We start from the raw sequence: 24,525 nt of genomic DNA, 5'->3' as shown, positions 1-24,525 counted from the left end.
CAATATGACAAGCTCTTTCAGCTCAACTGAAATCCTTTCATGTTCTAGAGTTTATGCTGAGTACTCAACAAGAGCACCAAAGAACTGATGCTTTCGAATTGTGGTGCTGGAGAAGACTCTTGAGAGTTCTTGGATTACAAGGAGACCAACCCAATCAATCCTAAAGGAAATCAACTCTGAATATTCATTGGAAGGACTGATGCTGAAGCTGAAGCTCCAATACTTTGGCCACCTGATGTGAAGAGAGGACTCATTGGACGACTCTGATGCTGGGAAAGATCGGAGGCAAAACAAGAAGAGGGCAGCAGAGGATGAGATGGTTAGATAGCATCACCAACTCAATGGACATGAATTTGAGCAAACTTCAGGAGATAGTGAAGGACAGAGAAGCTGGTGTGCTGCAGTCTGTGGAGTCAAAAAGAGTGAGACACAACTTAGCAACGCATGAACAACACTTAGTAAGACACTATTCTGTCCCTGATGAACCCATCATCTGGTAAGGGAGACTCATGAACAAGTAGTAATACATTCACCAACCCTTGTGCTTTTTTCATTTTTTAAAAATCAAAGTATAGTTGATTTACAATGTTTCAGGTGTAAAGCAAAGTGATTCAGTTATATGTTCCCTTTCAGATTGTTTTCCATTATAGATTATTATAAGATACTGAAGATAGTTCCCTGTGCTATACAGTAGGTCCTTGTTGTTTATCTATTTTATGTATAATAGTATGTATCTATTAATCCCAAATTTCCAATTTATCCTTCCCTCCCAACCCTTGTGCTTTTAGACTAGCTAACTCTCCTGAGGCCAAAAGGTCAGGGCAAGACAGCGCACTCTATTTACTCTCTTCATCTTCTTCTGCAATAGCTTTACTGTTTAGCCTCCTCCTGATCTCCTTGACTATTATCTTAACCTCACGCTCTTCACTGATTCTGTTCTTGCAGCACTGATTTCTGGCTGCGTTCCCTAACCACAACTCAAATGTTTCTTGTCTTCTTTTCCAGGGCAATGGAGGAATCTAGCTCCATATCCTACCCTGATATAGGGCCTTGATGTTTCTTATGAGTTCTCCCAGGACTCTGCAAATGAGAATCATATGATACTATACCCATGAATTGCTCTTTATCTGAAATCTCAGCTCAGACAACTCTCTCCAGCCCTCCCTGACCTCTTTTTTTTTTGACCAGGCATAGGCATTGGAGGAAAAGGACAGCCATCTAATACCACTGTAGTGAATAGTGGCCCCCAAAAAATATGTCTACATCCTAACCCTTCAGAAACTCTGAATGTGGTCTTATTTGGACAGAGGGTCTTTGCAGACATAAAGATCTTAAAATGAGATCATCCTAGATTTAGAGTGAGTGCTAGATCCAAAGACAGGTACCATAAGGAAAAAGGCAAGGGGAGATTTGAGACACAGACACAGAGGGTAAGACAGTGTGAAGCACAGGCAGAAACTGGAGTGATGCACGTCCAAGCCAAGAAGCACCAAGAACTGCCTACAACGACCAAAAGCTGGGAGAGGGGCATAGAACAGATTTTCCTTCGGAGTCTTTAGAAAGAACCAATACTGCCAACAACTTGATTTTGGACTTTTAACTTCCAAAATTGTGATAGAATATATTTTTGTTGTTTTAATTCACCCAATTTGTGGTTATTCATTATTCTCGCCCTAGGAAACTAATACATTGCCCAATAATTTATTTTTTAAGACATTTTAAAAGCAAGATATAGAAAGAATATAACTTCAAAGTAAAGGACCAACCTGCACAAGAAATGTTTGCAAGTCACTTTATTTTTCTTTTTATTTTACTTGTTATTTATTTTTGGCGGTGCCAGGTTTTCGTTGCTTCGTGGGCTTTTCTCTAGCCGTGGCAAGTGGGGGCTACGCCCTAGCTGTGGCGCTCGGGGCTTTCATTGAGTTGGCTCCTCTGGGTGCGCAGCGTGGGCTCTAGGGCATGGGGGCTTCACTCGTTGTGGCTCATGTGCCCAGCAGTTGTGGTTCCTGGGCTCTAGAGCACAGGCTCAGTAATTGTGTGGGGGGGCTTAGTTGTTCTGCAGCATGTGGGATCTTCCCAGATCAAAGACCAAACCCATGTCTCCTGCATTGGCAGGCAGGTCCTTACCACTGAGCCACCAGGGAGAACCCTGTAAGTCGCTTTGAATATGCTATTCAAATGGATGAAACGTTGTCATAGGCTAGCCCCAGTACCAGGAACCACAGGCCGGACCCAAGGTGTATCTTTTTAACAATTTTCTCCCAGTACCTGCAATTGTCTCTCTTCCTTGTCCTTCCAAAAAGTCACACTGCCAAAGCCAAATTCCAGATCAAAACATGAGTCCTCCTTCTGTTCTTACACTCAGGCAGCTGGGCTTAGATTTAAAACAGAAAGAAAATTTGCCAAGTTCTTTCTGGGCTGGTCTCTGGCCATAACTTCAGTTTCTTTTACTTATCCTCAAGGCGCTTTCTCAGACGTTCCAAACCTTCATCACTTATCACAAATGACTGTCTTTCACCCTCAGATCAGTAAGTGTAACCTGGCCTTTTATTTCACAGAGATCATCAGGCTTCACGCCTCCCTCCTTACATCCCCTCCAGAGCTTAGCAACTAGTACCATCCTTGTCTTCCTCGCCTTCCTCTCTGAGGGAGTATGTCTTTCCTCCAGTTGAAAGCTAGTCACCCTTTCTGACCTCTAGGTAGCACCCTCATCAGCCTTCTAAAGTATTCTTACTTCTGTCTACCCAAATGCCTATTAGATAGCCCCAGAACACCTCCAAATCATCATGTAGAAGCCAGTTTCTTTTCTAGCTGGGTGACAGGGCCAGATGGGAATGTAGGCCCACAAGGAGAAGAGCATGTACAAAGGCCCAGAAGAGAGCGTGCGTCTCTTGTGTGCATGTTCAGTCGTGTTTGACTCTTTGCGACCCTATGGATTATAGTTCACCAGGCTCCTCTGTCCATGGGATTTTCCAGGCAAGAATACTGCAGTGAATTGCCATTTCCTACTCCAAGGAATCTTCCCAGCCCAGGGATCTGTCCCATGTCTCCTGCATCTCCTGCATTGCAGGCAGATTCTTTACTGTCTGAGCCATGAGGGAAGCCAGTGTCTCTTGGGGACCCTGGAAATTGTGTCATGAAGGAGGTAGAGGATGGTGAGGGATGAAGCACAAGGTAAACATGAAGAGCCTTGTAAGCCAAGATTAGGAATGCATTGTTTTGGGGTTGTTTTTGGCTTCACCACAGAGCTTGCAGGATCTTAATTCCCCTACCAGAGGTTGAACCCTGGCCCTCAGCAGTGAAAGCACAAAGACCTAACCACTGGACCACCAGGGAATTCCCAGGAACGCATTCCTTATGTTCAGACCAATGAGGGCAGATCTGTATTCAAGAATCATTACAGATTGCAGAGTGAATTAAAGATGCAAACTGAAAATCATTTGAAGATAAAACATTGTTGAAACAATGTAGGCAAAAGACAGAGAGCCATGGGTATATTTGAAAGGTGTTTCTCATGGTAAAGAACCCTCCTGCCAATGCAGGAGACACAACAGACACAGGCTCAATCCCTGGGTCAGGAAGATCCCCTGAAGGAGGATGTGGCAACTCACTCCAGTATTCTTGCCAGGAAAACCCCATGGACAGAGAAGCCTGGCGGGTCACACAGAGTTGGACACGACTAAAGCAATGTAGCACGAACACACATAGGAGGTAAAAAAAGGCCACATTTGGTGAGGATTAGGTAACAGCAAATCCCCATCCTAAAAAACTACCCACTACAAAATAAGATTACAAATTTTCTGTTGAGACTCTTTCTCTTTATTGGTAGTATTTTCCTCTTCTGCTTTTCCAGGTGGTACACTCACTTCTGGGACTTCATTGGATAGATTAACCAGCCCCAAGAATACTGTTTATGAGTTAAGGCTTGAAGGTGTCAGTGGATTGATGACCCAGACTGGATGGTCAATTGCCCCATTGTAGTACACATTGCAGAGAAGGCAATGGCACCCCACTCTAGTACTCTTGCCTGGAAAATCCCACGGACGGAGGAGCCTGGTGGGCTGCAGACCATAGGGCCACGAAGAGTCGGATACAACTGAGCGACTTCACTTTCACTTTTCACTTTCATGCATTGGAGAAGGAAATGGCAACCCACTCCAGTGTTCTTGCCTGGAGAATCCCAGGGATGGGGGAGCCTGGTGGGCTGCCGTCTGTGGGGTCGCACGGAGTCGGACATGACTGAAGTGACACAGCAGTAGCAGCAGCAGCAGTACACACTGCTGAATACCTTTCTCCAGTTCAATGTGACATTCCTTTTTCCAATTTGCACATGACCTTGCCACTGGCCTTAGTTGAGGGACACAGGTTGAGTTAAATTTTCTTTCACAAATATTTGCAAATATTGGGTTGGCCAAAAGAAGAATTGGTCTCTCCAGGGGTTTGGATCTGTAGCATGGAATCTCTGAAGCTGGCCAGTGTTCAGAAAGCCAACGAAGGATGAAGGAAACACTCTGAAAGGAACAAAGATGTAGAATGGAAAGGACCTGATCAATAATCAATTTCTTGAGTCTTGAGCCTTCTAATGCCCAGCTTTGTCCCTGTTCTAAGGTCAGGCTCACCTCTAACATTTTCAGGGCCCACAACAGTAATATAAATAGAAGCACACATAACCTTATGTCAAAATACTTTAAAATTATAAATCGAAGGAACAAGCGATTAAGCTAAATATATTCTATGCTCCTATCTTGCCAAATATACCTCCATGCAAACCTGAAAGACTATGTTCAAATTTAGAATTCACAAATCCTTGGATTTCTGACTCCCATCTCTTTTCACCCCTGGCTTCATCCTGCACTGTGAAGGGGATCCTTGGGCACATGTCGAATCTCCTTCCATCCATTCCACTATAAACAGCTGTCCCTTGACCACCCCCTGGGTCTAAAGGTATTGACGTTGACAATTCTATCTGTCCTTAGGAGAACAGATCCAGGGAAAAGACCCAGTGCAATCTTGAAAACAGGCTTGGGGCCATTTGGGTGAAGAACTCCAAGAGCATGGTTTAAAAGAAGGAAGAAAGGCTCTTGGTGGATAAGTTCCCGTAACTATACTGATTTCTCATCTGATGAGGAGAAAGTCTATGTGCCCTGCCCTGGCCCCTCTTTCTCAGTTCTAATAGGGGCTGTTTATATAAATTCCTTGTTTATTTAAGTAGGCTCCAACTAGATTGTCACTTGCAACCCAAGAATCCTAAATAAGGCTGCTGTCTTTACCCTCTGAACCACTGTCCAATTTCCTCTCTCTGTTCCCTATAAGGCCGCTACTAGTGACAGAAGGTAGAAAAGGTCATGGCAACCCACTCTAGCTTTCTTGTTCAGTATTCATAATAGAGGAGTTTGGTGGGTTACAGTCCATGGGGTTGCAAAAAGTTGGATGCAACTGAGTGAATGAGCAGTGACAGGGGAGGGCTTCCTCATGAACTCTAATGCCTACCAAGTGGGCCAGAAGAAAGGAGGATTGATTTCTCTATTAGTAGTAAGTTATAAGTTATTTTGGTCAATCACTGTGACTTTCCTCTCTCACTGGCTATATGTTATACCTCCAATTATCTATTTTGAGCTTCATGGGCAGCCTCAAATCCTAAAAGAGCATTTTATTTCATTCTTGCATCTTCTGGCACCATACTCAACATCATATCAGAGTTTATGGGCCCTGCCTCCCATCTGACTTGCTAGTCCTCCAAAACAGAATGTCAAATATTCGGTACTACATCATTTATCAGGTCTTGAAGCCATCTCTGTTGGAGGATGTTCTAGTCCTCTCCCTTGGGAAATTTTGAGTATTTTCTTCGGAGAGAACCCACACACACATATACTAGGCTTGGCTCCTGTCCATGATTCCTTTCTCCAACTCTACACCCACACTTCGGGTGGTAATGATCTGCCTTTGACCACATAGTCAAATGCCACCACGATCATGGTGTACAAGTCTTCCTGCTAGACCTGTGTCAGAGCCTGATTCTCGGTGGCCTGTGGATATAACTAGTAAGAAAAACCACTGGCATGCTACAGGTCAATAATAGCCAGGTACCAGAAGCAACCTGGGCTTCCCTGATGGCTCAGATGGTAAAGAATCAGCCTGCAAGGCAGGAGACCCGAGTCTGATCCCTGGAGAAGGGAATGGCAACCCACTCCAGTAATCTTGCCTGAAGAATTCCATGGACAAAAGAGCCTGGTGGGCTACGGTCCATGGGGTCACAAAGAGTCGGACACGACTGAGCGACTAACACTGACTGACCAGAGCAATCAACCTAGGACTGGGAAACACATGGACAAATGAGATTAGTCTAGCACTTGATACACCTGCTATGTCTCTCAGAATTTTCCTGTGATTTCCCACTTTCAATCCAGAAACTCTGTTTTAAATGGTGTTCCATTTGTTCCATTTAAACGGTGTCTTACTATCAGACATGCTTGATAACAAGAACTGTAGACCTGCTCTCTTCTTTCGTTTTCTAACATAGCACCTACTTAGATGTCCTCAAAACTGATATTAGTGTGCATCAGCAATTGCTAGGACAACCTTAAGCTAAGGAGCTCAACAAAGTCACCAAGGCCTTGAACTCCCAAAAGGGGGCAAAGGAGTAAGGGATTTGACTTCCTTCTGGAAGCTGACTTATGAATCAGTGCCCTGGGTCTGTCCTGATAATGCCAAGTTAGAACACAAGACTTCTGTAATCCTGGAAGAGTTCTTCATAAACTTTATGACTATTTCCATATTTTCATAGTTGATAGGGTAGGACTAGTTGTTAATAATAGAGATCTTCTCATGGCCTGTTCTTACACACTGTGTGACATTACATGTCATTCTCTTTAACTGAGATCGACTTGTAAAGTCTCCCATGTGTTCTAGTATCACTATTGTATTAGCATGACATTTTCAGATTTAAGTGACGGGAAACTTTGTTGTCGTTGTTCAGTTGCTAAGTTGTATCCAACTCTTCATGACCCCATAGACTGCAGCACAACAGGCTTCCCTGTCCTTCACTATCTCCTGGAGTTTGCTCAAATTCATGTCCATTGAGTCGATGATGCCATCCAACCATCTCATCCTCTATTACCCGCTTCTCCACCTGCCCTAAATCTTTCCCAGCATCAGGGTCTTTTTCCAGTGACTTGGCTCTTCGCATCAGGTGGCCAAAGCATTGGAGCTTCAGCTTTAGTATCAGTCCTTCCAATGAATATTTAGGGTTGATTTCCTTTAGAATTGACTGGTTTGATCTCCTTGCAGTCCAAGGGAGGCTCAAGAATTTTCCTGAGCACTAGAGTTGGAAAGCATCAATTCTTCAGTGCTCAGCCTTCTTTGTGGTTCAATTTTCACATTCGTACATGACTACTGGAAAAACCATAGCTTTGACTATATGGACCTTTGTTGGCAAAGTGATGTCTCTGTTTTTTAATACTCTGTCTAGGTTTGTCATAGCTTTTCTTCCAAGGAGCAAGTGTCTTTTTATTTTGTGGCTACAGTCACCATTTACAGTGATTTTGGAGCCTAAGAAAATAAAATCTGGTTAAGTCAAACAAACATGCTCAAGTCGAGCACGTGCATGCTTAGTCATGTCTGACTATTTGCAATCCTATGGACTGTAGGCTGCCAGGCTTCTCTGACCATGGGATTCTTCAGGCAAGAATATTAGAGTGGGTTGCCAGTTCCTCCTCCGGGGCTCTTCCCAGCCCAGGAATCAAACCCGCAGCTGCTGTGGCTCCTACATTGGCAGGCAAATTCTTTACCACTGAGCCACCTGGAAAGTCCTAAGCTCAAGTTGAGGTGCTCAAATAATGCTACCAGGAGTCAGATTCATTCTCAGTCCTCCTTCCCTCTGATGTTCCCCCAAGTGGTGACAAGGAGAGCATCCAGCAACCCCAGGCCTACATTCCACACGCTCAGCAATGCCATCTAGCAAAGTGCAAGTTTCTCCTTATAGTTACAGAAAACTTCTGAGGGTTAAGTCTCAATGGCTTAACTTGGATCACACACTCACCTTGAACCAATCCCTGAGCCTAGTTAGATGGAATGTTCTAATTGGACAGGCATCCCACACCAGTACTCTTGCCTGGAAAAATCCCATGGACAGAGGACTCTGGTAGGCTGCAGTCCACGGGGTCGCTAAGGGTCGGACACAACTGAGCGACTTCCGTTTCACTTTCCACTTTCATGCGTTGGAGAAGGAAATGGCAACCCACTCCAGCGTTCTTGCCTGGAGAATCCCAGGGACAGAGGAGCCTGGTGGGCTGCCTTCTATGGGGTCGCACAGAGTCAAACACAACTGAAGCGACTCAGCAGCAGCAGCAGCTGGTCATATGGCACTCCTAGAAGCAGAGTATGAGGTCGGCTATACCCAAGATACATAGATTTAGGATTGGGAAGGGCAGTTTTAAAGAAAATCTGGGCAGACCAAAAAAAAAAAAAGTTCACTTTTTTTTATATATATGTTCACTACTTGAAGACCCATTGTCCACATTTTTCCAAGGTTTGGGAGAATATGAATATATGTATATGAACATAAATAATGAATATATAAATATTACATATAAATGAATACATAAGCACTTGCAGATAAATTCAAATGACCAGTCACTTTTCTACAATAACCTCTGAGCAGTAATAAGGATTCCTGGAACCCCAATCCCTTCACGTTGCTAGACCTACACAAGACAGATAAAATCTACCCTGTCAATGTTCTCTGCAGTCATAGAGATTTTATAATACCTGCTCTGACATCCAATTCTGGAAACAACCGACTCCATAGGAAGTGGCTAAGCCATCCTGTATAAGGAACACAGTGTGCTGGACTATTTTAGACTGTCTGTTCAGAGCCAGGAAATCCACACAAACCCAGAATTTACCTGAATTTTTTTCTTCACTGTCACAAAAGGGGATGTGGAACCCAGAGCTGATGCAGTTAATCAGTAGGTCTTTAAGGTGATCTAAAAAATCATCCCTCTCAGACAATATAGACTTCCTGCACTATCTTCTGAAGGGTCTGGGCTTCCAACTTCAAGATTATGGGCATACCTTATGCTTAGTCACAGCCCATTCTTAGAGAAACTATTCCGGGTTTGGTCCTTCTATTTCCACCTTTTGAATTTTAGGAATCCCCCAATTAAAGGACCCAGAATGGAAACGGGGCAGGGGGTGGGAATTTTAGACTCTTCCTTGCTTTGATTTTCCTGGGTAAGGGTAGAACACCATGGAATGCTTCCAGTGAACACTTTAAAGAATCTGGACTTGATCCCTATAATGTACCTACCTTTGCCAAGCACTGCCAGGGTCCAATATATAACTACAGATTTTTCATCTTTTCTATCATTTCCACCAGTCCTGTAGGATACTCATGCCTCACAATCAGTATTAAAGCAAAACCACATCTTATTCATTCTATTTTTGTCTTGGGGAATGGCTTGGGAGCTTGCTACTTGTGAATTCACTATCAAGCCATGCTTACGGCTTGGTGTTTTTCTTGGCTCCTCATCTTCCTAGGATCCTCCCTCCACAAGACAAAGATGGGCTCTTCACCTGCCTTGGGCTCCTGGCTGGGTCGAAGACAGCTCAAACTCTAGGCCCATCTCCACTCCCTCTTCCCCGATGCTCTTCAACCTTAGGATAGCTGGAATTTCTTCTTGTTCTGGAACCTCCTCACCCCCCCACTTCCTCCAGCATTCTGCCTTTTAGGGCTCTGAAGTATCCACCCTCACAGCTCTTTCTCCAAACCTATAAGGGCACTAGCAGGGCTTTCATACGTACCTTGAAGTCTTCATGGATAGTAGTCATTGGAGTTATTGCTGGGTTATCTACAATCACCTCAATTGATGGGGTTTCCTGCATCCCATGACTTGAGCTGCCTCCCTTCCTCCTTTTCCTATGTTAATTTCGATAACTGGAAGAACCTAAAAGACTATTCTGGGTCTTGCAGCTGAAATTTTCCCCAAAGCCTTACTTTAGTCCCTCCCTGTTATACAGAGAACTTGATTCATACTGTTTAGAACTTTGGCTTCTGTTTACTCTGCCTCCTGTAAGTGTGTCTCCAACCCCAATTCAAAAGTAAGCACCTTTAAAGAAAAAGGGCTTCCCTGGTGGCTCAGAGGGTAAAGCATCTGCCTGTAATGCAGGAGATCCGGGTTCGATCCCTGGGTCAGGAAGATCCCCTGGAGAAGGAAATGGCAACTCACTCCAGCATTCTTGCCTGGAAAAGCCCATGGATGGAGGAGCCTCGTAGGCCACAGTCCACAGGGTCACAAAGAGTTGGACACTACTGAGCGACTTCACTTTGTTTCTTTCTTTAAAGAAAAAAAACTATGCATCTTTTCCCACACCCTCCAATAGAGCATAGAAAAAAATCTGAATGACCTTATGACTATAAATCTTTCCAAGTGCTAAAATAGTCAGAGTGTTTGGCACTCAGCCAGCTGATACCGAGACCTTGGTAGCCTTGAAAACTCCCTTTGTCAGACTCAGAGGTTCTCCTCTCACTTCTCCACTAGTGGTATCCACCATTTGCAGTATCTCAGCAGAGGGCCCAACCAGGAGCAGAGTTTCCTCATGCCAGAAGTTGCCTTCCCCCTAAATACTCTCAACTTTTGGATCTCATAAATCTCTGACCGAATGGCCTTTCCTTTCACCTGTCCCCAGCAATTAGGCCAGTGACTCTGGTGAGAGTTGGAACTGTCTGTTTTCATGTAGGAGAAATTCTAACCATATCCAACACTGGAACTCTGTTCCCTGGTATCTTCCTAGTACTGCAGCCCAGTTCACATCTTTAGAAGCTTGAGTAAGGCTGTGTTCTCTCTCCTCCTGAAGACCTTACTGGGCCCTCTATCTGCCCAGGTACCTAACAGAAAAGTTGCACATCTCTTCGATTTCAGATTTTTCACAGTTCTTTTAAATCCCACAATGCATAGAGATTTCTAGAAGTCTACATCTACCACCATGCACAAATTTTCTAATGTTATCTTGGTCATTATCCTAACATTTATTGGCTTTATTTCTAGATATAGTGGTGAGTTCATGGTATGGATATAAATTTCAATAAGATTTATAAAAATTCTGGGTGGAATCCCCAAAACATAACCACATATCCTCAGCTTCATTTGCCTCCAATTACCAAATGAGATTATATTATTTAATAACCTTTATACATTATTTATCCTAGCATGAACACCCACTTCCCTACTTGTAGGAATTAACCCCTCCTCAGGTATTTCAAAGACTCTCTCCAGGGCCTTTGAGTCTTCAAGAATAAGTTCTACAGGAACTTACATGTGGTCCAGTGGCTAAGACTCCACACTTCCAGTGCAGTGGGCCTGGGTTCAATCTCTAATCAGAGAACCAGTTTCCACATGCTCCAACTAAGAGTTTGCATGCCACAACTAAAGATCTTGCATGTCTCAACTAAGACCCAATAGCCAAATTAGAGAAAAGAAAAGAATAAGTTTTTCAATGGCTGGTCATCTTGCCACCATACTACTATTTCAGCTTGTGTCAGGTGACTCCCAGGAACTTTAACTGGGCAAGGGGATTTGCCCAAAACCACAGATGGTTCAGTGTTCTTTCAACACTTTCACATTATCTGCATTGTCGTCTCTGTCACATGCCAACTTTGATCCAAGATTTTCACCCAAACATTAGCTTTGGGTTTTAAATCTTTCACAATTCTGAATGTGTTCAACATGACAGAACGCTTATTAGACACATAACTATTTCAAAAGAATTCACCTTTAAGAATTTTATTTAACAGGTAAGATTGAACAGTGTGATATTAACTAAAAGGTAGACACATAGATCGGAGAAGACAATGGCACCCCACTCCAGTACTCTTGCCTGGAAAATCCCATGGACGGAGGAGCCTGGTAGGCTGCAGTCCACGGGGTCTCTAAGAGTTGGACATGACTGAGCGACTTCCCTTTCACTTTTCCTTTCATGCGTTGGAGAAGGAAATGGCAACCCACTCCAGTGTTCTTGCCTGGAGAATCCCAGGGATGGGGGAGCCTGGTGGGCTGCCGTCTGTGGGGTCACACAGAGTCGGACATGACTGAAGCGACTTAGCTGCAGCAGCAGACACATAGATCAATGGAACAAAATAAAGAACTCAGAAACAGTCCCACACATATATTCTCAACTAACTTGACAAAAGTGCAAAGGCAGTTCAATGGAGAAAGGATAATCTTTTCAACAAATGGTGCTGAAACAGTTAGATACCCACATGCAAAAAAAGAACAAACAACAACACATCTCACTTTTATACAAAAATTAATTCAATGTGGATCGTAGACCTAAATGTAAAACCTTAAACTACGAAGCTTGTAGAAGAAAACACAAGAAAAAAATCTTTCTTTGATATGACATAACAGAGCAACTCATAAAAGAAAAAAATTGATAAACTGGACTTCCTCAAAATGAAAAACATCTGCTTATGAAAGAAACTGTTGGGCTTCCCTGATGGTCCAATAGTTAAGACTCTGCTTTGCAGTGCAAGGGACACCAGTTCAATCCTTGATCCAAAAACTCCCACATGCCATGGGGCAACTAAGGCCACAGCTAATGAGCCTGAGCTTCAGAGCCTGCAACTACCGAGCCCATGTGCCACAACTACGGAAGCCTGTGCACCCTAGAACCTGTACGGCACAACAAGAGAAGCCACCACAATGAGAAGCCCTTGCACCACACCTAGACAGTAGCCCCTGTTCGCCACAACTAGAGAAAGCCCATGCACAGCAATGAAGATCCAGCACAGCCAAAAATTTAAAAAAGTAGATACACAAATAATTGTTTTAGAAAGATTCTGCTAAGAGAATAGAAGAAAGGTATAGATTGAGAGAAAATATTTGCAAGTCACATACAACAAAGGACTTGTATCCAGAATGTATAAAGAAGTTAGTAATAAAACAATCACATCATAAAAAATGGGCAAGAGATATGAACAATTCATCAATAAAGATAGACAGCATATTAAAATATGCTCAACACCATTAATCAATAGGGAAATGCAAATTAAAACCACAATGAAACACTAAATGACTATTAGAATGGCTTAAAAAAGCAAACCCTGACAATACCAAGTGTTGGTGAGAATATGGCACAAATGGAATGTTCATACATGGCTGGTGGGAATTTAAAATTGTACAGCCACTTTGGAAAATAATTTAGCAGTTTATTATAAAATTAAATATACAATTATTATATGATTCCCAAATTCCACTCCTAGGTATTTACCTACGAAAAATGAAGATTTATGTTCAGACAAAACCTGCACACAAGTGTCCAAAGCAATTTTGTCCAAAATCACAAAAAAACTGGAAACAGTATAAATATCTTTTAACTGGTGAACGGATAAATTTTAGTATGTCCATAAAACTGAATACTACTCAGCAGTAAAAGAAATGAATTACTGATACACTCAACAACATGAATAAATCACAAATGCATTGTGCTAAGTGAAAGAAATAAAACTCAAAAAACTACATGCCTTATAATTCTGTTTATGTATTATTCTGGAAAAGACAAAATTATAGAAACAGAAACCAGTGACTGCCATGGATTGGGATGGAGAAGAGTGTTGATTACAAAGGTGCAGTATGAGGGACTTTTTTAGGATAATACAACTATTCTGTATTTTCATGGTTGTGGTAGTAAAACGACTATATGCATCTGTCTAAACCAGTGGTTCTCAACAGGGGGCGATCTGCTCCCTAGAGGCTATCGGACAACGTCTGAAGACATTTGTGGTTGTCACAATGCAAAGAGGAAGGGAGTGATATTGGCATCTAATGGGTAGAGGCCAGAGACACTGCTAAACATTTTACAATGTAACAGGACAGCCCCCACAGCAAAGAATTATCTGCCCACAAGTGTCAGTAGTGCCAAGGCTGAGAAACCCCAGTTCAAACCAGAGGTCAGAAAATTACAGCCCCAGTCAATTCTAAAGGAAATCAACCCTGAATATTCATCCAAAGGACTGATGCTGAAGCTGAAACTCCAATACTTTGGCCACCTGATGCAAAGAGCCAACTCATTGAAAAAGACCCTGATGCTGAGAAAGATTGAGAGCAGGAGAAGGGGGAGACAGAGGATGAGATGGCTGGATGGCATCACCGACTCAATGGAGACGAGTCTGAGAAAACTCTGGAAATAGTGAAGGACAGGGAAGCCTGGCATGCTGCAGTTCATGGCGTTGCAAAGAGTCAGACACGACTTACTGACTGAACAAAAATATATATCAAATTTCAGTGTTCATAAATAGTCATGTTCATTCATTTATGTATTATCTGGTGATCCAAAGGCAGAGTTGAGTATCTGTGACAGATGGTGTGTCCACAAAGCCTAAAAATGTTTTTCTTTATAGTTAAGTCTAAACCCACAAAAATATACACAAAAAATAATATATTTTACTTATGTAAAAATTTTAAGGTGAATTTTACAATGTGAAATTATTGCCTACATTGAACTACTACAAGCTGTGCTAAAACACACTCCTTTCTATAAATGTGCTTGTCTTTTCTGATGCTCCTTATAGAGCACAAAGAGTAAATAATAGGAATTCATTGCTGGCTGGGTTCTGATGTGAAAGTTTCCTGTATAAAAAACATCATACGCAACATCTCTGACCATGAAGAATCTCATTCAGGCTCCTGGACACAGGGACAGTTCTCTGGACAAGACATCTGTGGTGAAGCAGCTAATACTCCACGCACTTGTCATCAGATCAGTGATGGGATCTGACTGGGTTTCTCTGACCGTGACTGCCCATGAACTGTATGGGGGCATTTATCACACTGTCTTGGACAGACCAGCTGACCGTCATGCACATGGGCCTAAGAGCCTGTCAATTAGCTCTTGTCCATTAGCCCCTGTCCACACACTTAAATGCCCTGGCGCTAGAACTGTAGTCATGATATCAGTCCCCTTCAGACCCTGAAAGCGTGATCAGGCATGAGCTCCGTGTCTCCTATCATCCCTCATCTCCACTTGGACAAACTATCAGTTAATTAGCTAATGTGGGTAAAAATGCTTGAAGCTGAAGAATGCTCAGCTGGGCCATTAAAATAATCATCTGCTGGGTCCTCTCCCTTCAGTTCCTGCCCCTCCAAAGTCAGCCCACAGGACTGTCAGTGGGAAAATTCCACAGGAGGTGGCTGAGTAGTCATTCACGTTGCAGGCTGGAACCCCACCCCCAGTCTCCCAATACTGATGCTCTGGATTCAGCCAACTAGTATTGTAAATCCTGAAGTCCAGAGTCTGGATTGGCTTTCTTCTTTTAGAGGAATTGGCAGCACAGCAGGTCTGGATTCCCCCAAAGTATCAAATTTTGGCTATCTTTGATTACTTTCTTCAGCTAGATAGACCATTTAGAAAGTCAGAACAGCCTTTTGAAAAGATTATGTGGGAATCACAGCATTATTTGTCCAAGATTACAGAGCTTTCAAACTGACATTCCCAGGGCCGAAACTCAATTCTCCATCTCTCAGTTCAAGCTGCTCTTGGGAGCCAGGAGAAATCCCTGTTCAGAAAGTTGATCCCCGCAGGAGAGAGTGATGGCTAGAGGACTCTTAGCTGCTGAAGTTCCATGCAGTTATCAAATGCTAAAACAGGAAGGTGCCCAGGGTTGACACCCATGTTACTCCTGTCCATCTCCCCTTTCTGAAAGGTATTTCCGTGGAGTAGGACTGAAAATAGCTGACCTCAATCTCCCAAAGCCCAATTGCAGAAGAGTTGAGAGTACAGTTTCATTGTAGTCATATTTGGGCAATTCCTGTCTGTTCCCTGATGATCCTTGGGGAGCAGTTAAAGTATTTTATTTCACCCTGTACTGTATCATCCATCCTCTCCATCTCCATTCCTAAGGCCTCATCATTACTCATCAGGGCAGTTCCTTCAGCCTCCTCTCTCGGTATTCCCATCACCCTCTTTGTCCATGCTGACCCTCAGCTCTCCTACTCTGCAACCAGACAGATCATTCAAAAAACACAATTGTGACTGTATCATTCCCTGAAAGTATCTGACAGGGCTATAATTTACAGAGCAAGTCCAAAATTAGCAACTTGATAACCAAATATCTTCAAAATCTTGTCCCACTTCCAACCTATTATGCTCATCCCATACCAGGGAATTTCCCCTTCCCCACCTGTGACTTGAGCATGCCAGGCTCTGTGCCCAGGCTCACACTTTTTTTCCCTTCTGGAATGGCCTCTCCACCTCGTCTCCATCCATGAGAAGACTTTCCTCAAAAGACAGCCCAGGGCTTCCCTGGTGGTTCAGTGGTAAAGAATCTGCCTTCCAATGCAGAGACACAGGTTCAATCCCTGGTCCAGGAAGATCCCACATGCCGTAGAGCAAGTAAGCCTGTGCACCACAAGGATTGAGCCTGTGCTCTAGAGCCCGGAAACTGCAACTACCGAGCCCATGAGCTGCAGCTACAGAAGCCCTTGTCCTTGAGCTGGTGCTCTGCAGCAAGAGAAGCCGCCACAATGAGAAGCCGATGCACCACAACTAGAAAGTAAGCTCCCACTTGCTACAACTATGTCAAGGCTGTATATCATCACCCTGCTTATTTAACTTATATGCAGAGTACAACACGCAAAATGCTGGGTCGGATGAAGCACAAGCTGGAATCAACATTGCCGGGAGAAATATCGATAACCTCAGATATGCAGATGACACCACCCTTATGGCAGAAAGCAAAAGTGAACGTGAAAGTGAAGGTCACTCAGTCGTGTCCAATTCTTTGCGACTGGAACTGTATAGTCCATGGAATTCTCCAGGCCAGAATACTGGAGTGGGTAGCCTTCCCTTCTCCAGGGGATCTTCTCAACCCAGGGATCAAACCCAGGTCTCCCACATTGCAGGCGGATTGTTTCCTGGCTGAGCCACAAGGGAATCCCAAGAATACTGGAGTAGGTAGCCTATCCCTTCTCCAGAGGATCTTCCTGACCCAGGAATTGAACCAAGGTCTCCTGCATTGCAGGCAGATTCTTTACCAACTGAGCTATGAGGGAAGCCCCTGGCAGAAAGCAAAGAGGAACTAACGAGGCTCTTGATGAGCCTCTCCTCTTAGAGAGTGAAAAAGCAGGCTTAAAATTCAACATTCAAAAAACAAAGATCGTGGCATCCGGTCCCATCACTTCATGGCAAATATATGGGGAAACAATGGAAACAGTGACAGACTTTATTTTCTTGGGCTCCAAAACCACTCCAGAGATGGTTGCATGGCATCACTGACTTCATAGACATGAGTTTGAGCAAACTCTAGGAGAGAGTGAAGGACAGGGAAGCCTGGTGTCCTGGGGTCGCAAAGAGTCAGACACAACTGAGCAACTGAACAACAACTTGTCACAATTAGAGAAAAGCCTGTGCAGCAACAAAGACCCAGAACAGCCAAAAATAAATACATAAATAAGGAGACAAAACTTAGCCCAAATGTCACCTCCTCCATGAAGCCTTCCATAGCTCGCCTTTGAATTCCAGAGCACTTTGCTAGTTATTCTCTAGGGCCTGCTCTGCTTTTTATGACTGCTGTTAACATACAGATGTACTCTCCCCCATGGGACAGTAGGCATCTTAAGAAAGTCTTATCATCTAGTGTGCAGCACACAGTAGGTACTGGTAATCATTAGTTATTGATGCACAAACTGCCACAGACAGATTATAGGCTAATGAGAGCATGAATCAGAAGAGAACTGGGATAGAGGGGGAATCACTAATCACTATCAAAAAAGAATGGTCAACAAGGTCAAAGGTGTAACTGTCTTAATGACAACAACTTACAAGGCCTGGACCTTGTGCTACCCATCACATTTACTCATCGTATCCACTCTGTTATATAGGTACTATTCTCATCTGAATTATTTAGATGAAAAATTGAGGCTCTGGCAGGGCAAATTCATTTTTTCAGCCACCAGCCTCCTTGTTGGTCTAGAAACACATCTTACAGTGCTCACTTCGGAAGCACATATACTAAAATTGGAATGATACAGAGAAGATTAGCATGGCCCCTGTGCAAGGATGACATGCAAATTCGTGACGCATTCTATATTTTTTTGTATTCTAACACATATGTATGGAATCTAGAAAAATGGTACTGAAGAATTTATTTAGAGGGCAGCAATGGAGAAACAGACAGAGAATAGACTTATGGACATGGGGAGAGGGGAGGAGAGGGTGAGATGAATGGAAAGAGTAACATGGAAACTTATGTTACCATATGTAAAATAGATAGCCATATCTATGGCTCAAGAAACTTAAACAGGGACTCTATCAACCTAGAGAGGTGGGATGGAGAGAGAGGTGGGAGGGAGGTTCAAAAGGGAGGGATATATGTATACCTAAGGCAATGGCACCCCACTCCAGTACTCTTGCCTGGAAAATCCCATGGGCGGAGGAGCCTGGTAGGCTGCAGTCCATGGGGTCACAAAGAGTCAGACACAACTGAGTGACTTCACTTTCACTTTTCACTTTTGTGTATTGGAGAAGGAAATGGCAACCCACTCCAGTGTTCTTGCCTGGAGAATCCCAGGGATGGGGAGCCTGGTAGGCTGCCGTCTATGGGGTCGCACAGAGTTGGACATGACTGAAGCGACTTAGCAGTAGCAGCAGCAGCATGGCTGATTAATGTTGAGGTTTGATAGAAAATAACAAAATTCTGTAAAGCAATTATCCTTCAATTAAAAAAAAGAAACACCACACTTTACATACTACCACCTCAGAGCCTTTACACTTGTTCTACCCTCACCTGAAACATTCTTCCCCCAAGTATAGACAAGGCTTGCTGCCTCCCTTCTTATAGGTCTTTTATCAAATATCACATTATTAGGCTTCCTGTCTCCACCATATAAAAAGTGGCAAATAACTAACTCCCTGGCATTTCATCTCCCTCTCACTTGCTTTACCACTGTATCACTTATTTCTATCCCTCATATTACACATTTTATTTTATTTTGTCTTATTGGCCACTCCCTGAGGCATGTGGGATCTTAGTTCCCTGACCAGGGATGGGAACTATGCCCCACCCTGCAGCGGAAGTATGGAATCTTCACAAGGGAAGTCCTTACATATTTTATTTATTTGGATATTTTCAATCTCTCCCCACTAGATTATAAATTTCACAGTCACACTGGTCAGGGGCAAAGCCCAGATTCAAATCTAGTTCTGAATCCAAAGCCAGATGACAAAATTATAGTCTTATGAGGCAAAGGAAATAGCTTTGGTCTTTATGGCCCTCAAAGACAAATGCCTTTGATCACAGAGGAAGCATTAAGGAAGCTGATTTCATCTTAATATGAGTACAGTATAGTTGTTAGCTGGAGTTCTCTCTGCCTCTTAAGAACCAAATTAGGGAATTCCGTGGCCATTCAGTGGTTAGGACCCCACACTTTCATTGCTGAGGGTCCAGGTTCAATCCCTGGTCAGCGGACTAAAATTCCACAGCCAACTAGCCTAGCCAAAAAAGAAGAACAAACAAACAAAAACAGATATTAGTCAAACCCTCATTCCCTCAAATTCCCGGAAACATTCCCAAAGATTATTGGAAATCCCCAGGGCAATTACATTGCCATAATAACCCCTGTCTTTGCATTCCTGCTTCCACTATCTGAATTTAGCTTATGGATTGCCTCACATCCCCTGTGTGTTATCCTTGTCCTGCACCTGGTCCTCAGTCCTTTGTCACCAAAACAATCGCTTGCTCCAGTGCTTTGTGACCAAACTTAACTGAAGATTCATGGGAAAGAGAGAACTTAGCACAGCTGCAGAAGACCTTTAAAATTTAGTATTAGAAATTATTGTTCTTAAAAGCCTTCCTGGTACTATGCCATATTATTTGACTTTCCTTTCTCTTCTTTCTCTCCAGCCTTCTCTTTCTGGCCCCTTCAAAGTCTCAAAAGCAAAAACAAACAAACAAAATGCCGCTTATCTTATTCAAATCATTTAAGCTCCTTCCTGCCCCCAACCTCAGCTGTCTTTAACCTCTTCTTTACTTTTTTCTTTTGACTGTGCTGGGTCTTTGTTATGGCACATGGGCTCTTCATTGCTGCGTGTGGGCTACTCTCCAGCTGCAGTGACTGGGGAGTACTCTCCCCTTGTGGTGCACAGGCTTTTTGTTAAAGTGGGTTCTCTTGTTGCAGAGCATGGGCTCTAGGGCACACCAGCTCAGTAGTCATTGCCTATAGGCTTACTTGCCCCACAGCATATGGGGTCTTAGTTCCTGGACCAGGGATCAAATCAGTGACCCCCTGCATCAGCAGGTGAATTCTTAACCACTTGGCCATCAAGGAAGTCCCTAACCTCTTCCTTTCTAAAGCCATGGATTTGGCCAAAATACTTGTGAAACCATTTACCTTAGATTGGAACTTGAAGCCACATGCTGGGACTCGAACTAGGCCAAAACCTTGCTTGGGACTAGAACCCAGCCAAAACCCACAGTCCTCCAACAGAGATCACAGACCTAGTTTCAGGACCTAAGGAAGTTCAGGTTCTTGATGTCTCATCGCAGAAAAAAATTCAGTTAGCGACAAAGTGATAGGCAAGAAGTAGCTATATTGAGAAAGAAACACACTCCAGAGAGGGTGGGCCATCACAGAGAGTGACAGTGACAGCCCCCAAATGTGGTGTGGTTAGTTTTTTTTCTTTTTCTTTTTTGCTTGGTTAGTTTTATGGGCTGGATAATTTCATAGGCCAGTGAGTGGGAGGATTATTTCAACTATTTTGGGGAAGGGGTGGAAATTTCCAGGAATTCGGCCACCACCAACTTTTTGATCTTTTGAGGCCACTATATATATGTTTTTAAGATTTTGGCAGTGTGGGGGATTCCCTCATCGTGCAGTCTCCCAGGACAAGCCTGGAGGTAAGTTCTCCTGCTTATTGAACTTGCCACCCGCCAGTCTGAAGTGGCCTGCCCCTTTCTTAGCCTCTCCCTGCCATGGGCTCATAGTGGGGTGGCTTCGAGTCTCCGCCTGGGAAGCTCCCTAAGAGCTCTGACTTCCCTGGTGGCTTAGACGGTAAAGCGTCTGTCTACAATGCGGGAGATCTGGGTTCGATCCCTGGGTAGGGAAGACTCCCTGGAGAAGGAAATGGCAACCCACTCCAGTACTCTTGCCTAGAAAATCCCATGGACGGAGGAGCCTGGTGCAGGCTACTGTCCATGGAGTCGCAAAGAGGTGGATATGACCGAGCGACTTGACTTAGAACTGTCATGAACTTCCCTAGTGGCTCAGAAGATAAAGAATCTGCCTGCAATGCAGGAAACCTGGGTTCAACCCCTGGGTTGGGGAAAATCCCCTGGAGAGGGGAATGGCAACCCTCTTCAGTATTCTTGCCTGGAGAATCCCATGGACAGAGGAGTCTGTCAGGCTACAGTCCATAGGGTCACATGCAGAGTTGGACGTGATTGAACTAGTAACACTTTTTTTTACTTCTTTCTTTGGAACTGTCATAGTGCCTCTGGGTGTATCATTTAGCTTTCTATTTGAGGATCAAGGTCTAGTCGAAGTTGACATGTCTGCCATCTTGGACCCATCTGATTTTAATTGGTTTATGCTGTGTCCTCAGGATATGTCATTCTTTCAGAAATTGTCCTCTGCCCCCTTCCCTCCTGTTTCACTTGGGTCATCCGATTAGAGTCTTCCCATCTTTTGTTTTGGTTTCAGTCATAGGGAGTAATTTAGTTCTTCCAATTCATGAGAAAAAAAACTTCCCTTTGATTTTGACTTTCCAGTGATGGTGATCTTCGGTGGCCTCAGCCTACAGTGGCTTGAAGCAGGATCTCAGTTTCCCAGCCAGAGACTGAAGTCAGGGCCCAGCAGTGACGGCACTGAACCCTATCTCTAGACCATGAGGGTCAATGACAAGATCTTGGCTTGTTTGATTTGCAGAAATAAATTTCAACAAAGAGACAAGTAGTACTGAAACAAATAAAGGCCTTATTGGGGGAAAATTATGTGTGCATAGATATGTGTCACCAGATATGCAGATGACACTACCTTTATGGCAGAAAGTGAAGAGGAACTAAAGAGCCTCTTGATGAAAGTTAAAGAGGACAGTGAAAAAATTGGCTTAAAACTCAACTTTCAGAAAACTAAGATTATGGCATCTGGTCCCATCACTTCATGGCAAATAGATAGGGAAACAGTGGAAACAGTGGCTGACTTTATTTTGGGGGGCTCCAAAATCACTGCAGATGGTGACTGCAGCCATGAAATTAAAAGACACTTGCTCCTTGGAAGATAAAGCTATGACAAACCTAGATAGCATATTCAAAAGCAGAGACATTACTTTGCCAACAAAGGTCCGTCTAGTCAAAGCTATGGTTTTTCCAGTAGTCATGCATGGTTGTGAAAGCTGGGCTATATAGAAAGCTGAGGACTGAAGAATTTATGCTTTTGAACTGTGGTGTTGGAGAAGACTCTTGAGAGTCCCTTGGACTGCAAGGAGATCAAACCAGTCAATCCAAAAGGAAATTAGTCCTGAATATTCATTGGAAGGACTGATGCTGAAGCTGAAACTCCAATACTTTGGCCACCTGATGCGAAGAACTGACCCATTAGAAAAGACCCTGATGCTGGGAAAGGTTGAAGGCAAGAGGAGAAGGGGACAACAGAGGATGAGGTGGTTGGATGGCATCACCGACTCAATGGACATGGGTTTGGGTGGACTCTGGGTGTTGGTGATGGACAGGGAAGCCTGGCGTGCTGCAGTCCATGGAGTCAAAAAGTGTCAAACACGACTGAGTGACTGAACTGAACTGAGACAGATGTGGGTGGGTTCGGATAGAGAGTCGTGCCTTTGTGGTAGTTTCAATCACTCATGTGAGGCATTTCTTCTGTTTCCTCTGGCCAGTCATCCTGCTTTGCCTGGGTCTGAGTCTGTATCTGGTATATTTCTCAGTGTCCTCTCCTATGTGTACATGTATCTCTTAGCCAAGATGGATTCTAGCAAGGAGGTCTATGTGACATCACCTACTATGGGATGGTGCCCCCTCCCTTTATGGCCCCTGAGGAGACATTCTGTGCTTGTGCAGTCAGGAAAGTCTTCTTGACCTCAGGAATGAGAAATATGTGGTCTCTTTTTTTTTTTTGCTGTTCTTCTTACTGGGTTTTTTTTTTTTTTCCTCTTTTACTTTTTTTCTTTTTTTTAATTGGAGGAAAATGCTCCACAACACTGAATTGTTCCTTTATCTTTTATCTCAGGTCCTCCCTGCTCCTGCCATTATCTTATCTTGGAGTATCTGCCCACAGGGAACACATCTATCTCCCATCTCAATGGAAGATTACCTCTGTAGGGAGTGAGTACCCCATCCTTGGAATTACCCAAAGGCCTGATTCAAGTAGAACATGAATGAAGAACACTGTAAAGATCCTTCAAATTTCATAACCTATGATTCCGTAAAAATTTGGCCCTTTTTGTGAACACCATGCAAAACCATATGACTTTTTCAATTGCATATAACAGAGAACTAGTTCAAATTGGCTTTAAAGTGGGGAGGGGTGGATTCATTACTTCATGTAAAGTAAGGTAGCTGAATCCAAGTGCTCAAAGTCTTCAGTATATCTTCCCCATTTCTTGGCACCACTTAACTAGTGTTGGCTTCTGTCTTACATGGACTCTCCCCTTGATTAGCAAAAGCCACCGGTCAGTTCCAGGTCTGTATTCTTTAGCTTCACTCTCTCTATTCCCGACTCTCTAACAGGAGAGATGGCCTCTGCCCCCCAGTTGTTCCAGTGAAAGGCTTTCATTTCCCCACTTGGATGAAATGCCCATCACTAAACCAATTCCTGTGATGATTGGCCATGCCAGGGTCTTAATGCCCATCCCTGGAATTCAGAGGTGGAGATGGCTCATTTGAATCACATTGAAACAGGAGGGAAAGGGGACAGGGCACAACCTTTAAAAGAATTAAAACCGTTTACCTCAGACTAGAACTTGAACCCATGTGCTGGGACTCAAACCAGGTCAAAACCCAGTTTGGGACTCTAACCCATGTGGCTGGGACTGGAGCCCAACCAAAACCCACAGTACTGGTTTCAGGACCTAATGAAGCTCAGGTTTTTGATGTCTCATTGCAGAAAGAATTCAGTGAGAAACAAAGTGATAGTAAGAATTGGATTTATTCATAAATACACTCCATAGACAGAATGTGGGCCAGCAAGGAGGATAAGTGTGGCAGCCTTGAAATGAGGTGTGGCTAGCATTTATGGGCTCAGTAATTTCATAGACTAATGAGTGGGAGGATTGTTCCAACTATCTTGGGGAGTTCAGTTCAGTTCAGTCACTCAGTCATGTCTGACTCTTTGCAACCCCACGGACTGCAGCGTGCTGTCTAGGTTTGTCATAGCTTTTCTTCCAATGAGCAAGCATCTTTTAACTTCATGGCCGCAGTCATCATCTACAGTGATTTTGTAGCCCCCCAAAATAAAGTTTCTCATTGTTTCCATTATTTCCCCATCTATTTGCCATGAAGTGATGTGACCAGATAGCATATTCAAA

At 43.6% G+C, this 24,525-nt stretch overlaps 1 non-coding gene across 1 annotated transcript; it reads left to right on the top strand.

The window, feature by feature from the left end:
• The first annotated feature begins 17,979 nt into the window (after positions 1 to 17,979).
• Positions 17,980 to 18,086, top strand: LOC128045925 (U6 spliceosomal RNA). Its single transcript, XR_008199247.1, has one exon. It is a non-coding gene; the product is annotated as a U6 spliceosomal RNA (small nuclear RNA).
• Positions 18,087 to 24,525: the final 6,439 nt, after the last annotated feature.

This window comes from Budorcas taxicolor, chromosome 3 (genome assembly GCF_023091745.1).
Source record: "Budorcas taxicolor isolate Tak-1 chromosome 3, Takin1.1, whole genome shotgun sequence".
NCBI classification, from domain to species: domain Eukaryota; kingdom Metazoa; phylum Chordata; class Mammalia; order Artiodactyla; family Bovidae; genus Budorcas; species Budorcas taxicolor.
Note: the sequence above shows the minus strand (reverse complement) of the source record. Positions and strands in the feature narration are given on the sequence as shown.